This window comes from Triturus cristatus, chromosome 5_2 (assembly GCF_964204655.1).
Source record: "Triturus cristatus chromosome 5_2, aTriCri1.1, whole genome shotgun sequence".
Taxonomy (NCBI): domain Eukaryota; kingdom Metazoa; phylum Chordata; class Amphibia; order Caudata; family Salamandridae; genus Triturus; species Triturus cristatus.
Window position 1 is genome coordinate 1,093,948,698 of NC_140588.1, and position 6,000 is coordinate 1,093,954,697.

Genomic DNA, 6,000 nt, shown 5'->3' on the forward strand with positions numbered 1-6,000 from the left:
TTGTAAAGTCAACCTTATAGACCAGCTATCCTAGTGGTAGCATGGACAAGAGCAGTCTTAGGCTAAACTCTGAATGGCATGTGAAGCCAGCTGTGATACCATATATAATCCCTTGAATACCAAATGAAAGGACACCACAACAGATATATATATAAAATAAAGTGTATTTATTCTAAGAAAACCCTCAGCACTCTTTATGAGATTAGAGGTAAGTACAACACAGTCTTATTAATGCATACAGTAAGTCACACAGGTAAGTAATACAGTTAGGCCCTAGGGGCCACGCAAACCATATACTAAGTAAGTGGTATAAGAACCACTGTCACGGAAATAGAGTAGGCCTAGGCCTAGGGAATCGCTGGGGCTACACTAGACTACCACAGGATAGGCAGTGAGAGGCCCACGGGATTCGTGTGCAGAGTGGAAACACTCACGCGTAATGCGTAAAAGTCACTAGCAATAGTACAGTTTAGAATTAGACAGTTTTAGGACACTTCCGGAGTAGCTAGGAAGTTGAGACTTGAAACTTAGACACTAGGATAGTCACTATCCTGATGAGCACCGGAGTACCCAAGTTACCTAGCCCACAGGCTGCGGGTGCATAGGGGTGAAGTTGCGTCGGGTTTCGTCGTCGACTCCTATGGATGCCTGAAGAAAAGATGCTGACAGGCAGTCAGTGAAGAGTGTCCGGTGGATCCCAAGCCTGGGATCAAGAAGAGAAGATACCTGCAAGCAGAGGGGACAGAGTCAAGATCACTAGCCAGTGATCACGTGGAACCAGGAAGGAACCAGGCGATGTCGTGAAGAGTTGCAGGTGAAGGTGAAGCTTGTCGCTGCAGCCAGGAGGACCAGGAAGCGTCGAGGGCGACCAGGACCAGGAGGCGAGCTGTCCCACGAAGGCTCTTGCTGTCGGCGGCGTCGAAGTTGGACTAGGACTCACCAAGCCTTGGCAAGCGGAACCCACGAAGAACAAAGGACTTGCTTCAGGTGCAGACCAGGAGGGTCTGGGGTGCTTCTTCTTTGCAGAGAAGCAGGAGCCAGTCTGGAGGAGCCAAACCAGCGCAGAAGATTTCAGGGAGCGTCGTCACAAAGGCCACTAGCCAGCGGGCAAGCAACCGGACAACGCGGCAAGCAGGAAAATGCTGAAGGGCCCCACGCAGGACTCGTGGAGTGTGGGGGGCTGATCTTCGGTGCAGATGGTGCTTGGGGGTGGGGCTTCTCAATCCCCGGTGCACAACTTCGAGGGTGCCTCAGAAGCTGCGCTGTAAGTTACTAGCCACTTTTCCCAAGTAGCCGGTCCCACGTCGCTCGTCGCCTCCACGGATCTCAGCTCTGCTGCAGATGTGGATGAGGGTCGGAGAAGTCTGGAAACCAGGGCTCTGGTCAGGCTCTGCAGTCGGTTCCTCGTAGAACGGTCGCAAAGCAAAGGGTAGTCTCTTGATGGTGCCTGTTTGCACAGGGTAGCCACTCCTTGGCCACAAGGGAGATTCTTCAGTCTTCTTCTTTCGTCGAATGTCGAAGGTCCAGAGTTTCTGTTCAGTTTTGCAGGTTCAGGATAATCTAATCTCTTGAGGCCCAACTCCCACTCTTATACTAATCTGGGGGGCTGGGGCTACCTGCTAGGTCACGCCTTATGGGTGGGACCTGGGAGGGGGTGGTTACACCCACTTCCCTTTGTCCAGTTTCGCGCCAGAGCTGGGGCTGGAGAGCCCCAGCACCGGTTTGAACTGGACTATGCAAGGAACACCTTGTGTGCCCCAGGCATGTCTCATTCCTTTCAGCCCACCCTGCCCCAATACACTAAAGGCTGTCTGGAGAGGTGCTGGCACCTCCCCAAGCAGGAAACCTATTGTCCAAGCCTCCCTGGCTGGGATCACTCCCAGCTGCAGGAGGTCAGACTTGTGTCGTGGCAGCAGCATCCATTTTGTGATGCTGAGGCTTTGGTCAGAGGCTAACAGTGAAGTATGATTTTAACATGTCTTTCCCTCTAGGAGGGGGGAATAATATTCTCATGTCCAGAAATGGCATGGGGGCATTATTCCCGAGTGTTAGACACCTTACACGACATGTTTTGATAAAGCCAAACCATAGTTACCATAACCGTCTAAGATTATAAGGTACTTTAAGAGTATATGGTAGGCGATATCATAGAACAGCTATAAGGACATGGTTCCGAAAGCTGCAGACAGGCTCAGCTCATGCTAGAGCCCCATCTCACATGTTACCAAGCACTCTGCCTCCAGGATTGTCAAGGCCTGCCATAGGAGTGACTGATAGGTACACATGTGTCTATATATAGGGTAGGTATAGGAATACTACACCTAAGCAAGGGGTGCTTACACGACCTTGCCCCAGCTGAGTGATCAGCCAGTTGTGTCATAATGGAAGGCCAGGCCAGGGGTGGCACAATACATGCTGCAGCCCCTGGTAGGCCTAGGGTACACCTATGCCCTGGGTACCTAGGGTACACGGTACAGGGGCCAATAAGGTGATCCTATCCAAATGGGTTATGCACCTAAGGTGCATAGTATTAATTTAGAGAGAGAACAGCAGGGCTGTGGGTCTGATCAGCAGGCCCACAGCCACATCTAAGTCGAAAACCAGTAAAGCAAAAAGCAAAAAGTGGGGGTGAACATAGAAAGCAGACCCTACTCTCCTACACAACCCCCCCCCAAACTTAGGGACATTAAACTAACCTTGACCAGTTGAGTCTTCATGTTCTAAGTGGAAATATCTGGAGAGTCCATCTGCATTGGCATGGTCAGTCCCAGGTCTATGTTCCACTGTGAAGTCCATCCCCTGTAGGGAAATGGACCACCTAAGAAGTTTGGGATTTTCACCCTTCATCTGATTTAGCCACAAGAGGGGCTTATGGTCTGTCTGAATCTTGAAGTGAGTGCCAAACAAGTATGGCCTCAGCTTCTTCAGGGCCCAAACCACAGCAAAGGCCTCCCTCTCAATAGCTGACCAACGTTTCTCTCTAGGGGTCAGCCTTCTACTTATAAAAGCAATGGGCTGGTCTTGACCATCTACATTCAGTTGTGAAAGAACAGCTCCCACACCTAACTCAGAAGCATCTGTCTGGACAATGAACTCTTTGGAGTAGTCTGGACTTTTCAGAATAGGTGCACTGCACATGGCCTGCTTCAGGTCATCAAATGCTCTTTGACAGCTTACTGTCCACTGAACTTTCTTTGGCATCTTCTTGGAGGTCAAGTCATTAAGTGGTGTCACTATGGACCCATAATTCTTAACGAATTTTCTGTAGTACCCAGTCAGGCCCAAGAAAGCTCTGACCTGAGTCTGGGTAGTTGGAGGAGCCCAGTCCTTTATGGTCTGGATCTTGCTCTCCAGTGGTTGAACCTGACCCCCACCAACTAGGTGGCCCAGGTATACAACCTTGCTCTGCCCTATCTGGCACTTAGTGGCCTTGATAGTGAGGCCTGCCTTGTGCAGGGCCTCTAAAACATTCCTCAGGTGGACCAGGTGATCCTCCCAGGTGGAGCTAAAGACAGCAATATCATCCAGATAAGCTGCACAATAGTCATCCAACCCAGTAAGGACTTGATTCACCAGCCTTTGGAAAGTGGCAGGTGCATTCTTCAAACCAAAGGGCATTACCACAAATTGATAATGTCCTCCTGGGGTCGAGAAAGCAGTTTTGGCCTTTGCACTCTCAGCTAGTCTGATTTGCCAGTAGCCTGCTGTTAGGTCAAATGTGCTCAAAAACTTAGCAGCTGCCAGTCTGTCAATGAGCTCATCTGCCCTAGGTATTGGGTGGGCATCTGTCCTAGTGACAGCATTGAGACCTCTGTAGTCTACGCAAAACCTCATCTCTCTCTTACCACCCTGGGTGTGAGGTTTTGGCACAAGAACTACAGGACTAGCCCAAGGGCTCTCTGAAGGTTCAATGACTCCCAGCTCCAACATCTTTTGTACCTCAACTTTTATGCAGTCCCTGACATGGTCAGGTTGCCTGTAGATTTTACTCTTCACAGGCAGACTGTCACCAGTGTCCACCTCATGGGTGCACCAGTTTGTCTGACTTGGGGTCAGAGAGAACATATGTCTGTAGGATTGCAGAACCTGTCTGCAGTCCTGTTGCTGATGGACAGTGAGGCTGTCAGAAAAGACCACACCATCAACTGAGCCATCATCAGGGTTCTGAGTCAACAGGTCTGGGAGAGGGTCACTCTCTTCCTCCTGCCCCTCATCTGTAGCCATGAGTAGCCCCATGTCTGCCCTGTCAACATATGCCTTCAATCTGTTGACATGAAGCACCCTGTGGGGGCTTCTGGGAGTCCCAAGGTCCACCAAGTAGGTGACTTCTCCCTTTTTCTCAACAATAGTGTGGGGTCCAGACCATTTGTCTTGGAGTGCTGCTGGGGCCACTGGCTCCAACACCCACACTTTCTGTCCTGGCTGGTAAACAGTCAGTACAGCCTTTTGGTCATGCCAAGCTTTTTGGAGTTCTTGGCTTGCCTCAAGGTTTTTAGAAGCCTTCTTCATATACTCTGCCATCCTGGAGCGGAGACCAAGTACATAATCCACTATGTCTAGTTTGGGTTGTCTGAGAGGTCTCTCCCATCCTTCCTTCACCAAACACAGGGGTCCTCTTACAGGGTGCCCAAACAAAAGCTCAAAAGGGCTGTAGCCAACCCCCTTTTGTGGGACCTCTCTGTAAGCAAACAGAAGGCAGGGTAAAAGGATGTCCCATCTTCGCCTAAGCTTATCTGGTAATCCTTTTATCATTCCCTTTAGGGTCTTGTTGAATCTCTCAACAAGCCCATTGCACTGTGGGTGATAGGGTGTGGTGAATTTGTAGTTAACACCACACTCCTTCCACATTGCAGTCAAGTATCCTGACATGAAGTTGGTACCTCTGTCAGAAATGACCTCCTTTGGAAAGCCCACTCTGGAGAATACTCCAAGCAGGGCCCTTGCCACAACAGGAGCTGTTGTGGTCCTCAGGGGAATTGCTTCTGGGTACCTGGTGGCATGGTCCACTATCACCAGTATGAATCTGTGCCCAGATGCTGTTTGTGGGTCCATTGGTCCTACAATATCTATGCCCACTCTTTCAAAGGGAACCCCCACCACAGGTAGTGGTATGAGGGGGGCCTTTGTGGTGCCACCTGATTTGCCACTGGCTTGGCAGGTGACACAGGAGCGACAAAACTCCTTGGTATCTTCTGACATATGGGGCCAGTGAAAGTGAGGGACAAGCCTGTCCCAAGTCTTGTTCTGGCCTAAATGTCCTGCAAGGGGAATATCATGGGCCAAGGTGAGAAGGAAGCCCCTGAACTTCAGTGGTATGACCAACCTCCTGGACGCACCAGGCTTGGGGTCTCTAGCCTCTGAGTACAGTAGCCCTTCATCCCAATAGACTCTATGGGTACCTTGAGCATTCCCTGCAGCCTCAGCAGCAGCCAGCTGTCTGAGGGGTTCAAGAGAGGGGCAGTCTAATTGAGCCTGCCTCAGATCTGCCCTTGAAGGTCCCCCTGTCCCAAGAAACTCAACCTGATCAGGTTCAAGTTCTTCTAGGACAGTTCCTTCAGGGCTCTCAGAATCATCCTCCTGGGAGGGCTGATCCACCACCTGAGGCAGGGGGGAAGGCACAGCCTTAACCCTACTGCTCTTTCTCTTGGGTTGTGACTGGTCCATAGTTTCAGGATCCAGCACTTGTTCAGTGTTGCACTTTTTGGCCTGTGACCTGGTCACAGCAAGGACATGTGCATCTATCCCCAGCATTTCTGCATGGGTCCTATACTCCACTTCAGACCAAACTGAAGTTTCAAGATCATTGCCCAGTAAACACTCCACAGGAAGGTCTGAACTAACAACAACTTTCTTGAGGCCAGTTACCCCTCCCCAGGAGAAGTTAACAATAGCCACACTATGGGAGGTAGTGGCATTGCTAGCGTTGGTCACTAGGTAATTCTCACCTAGTATGATCTGTCCAGGGTCCACAAAAGCAGGTGTCACCATTGTGACACTAGC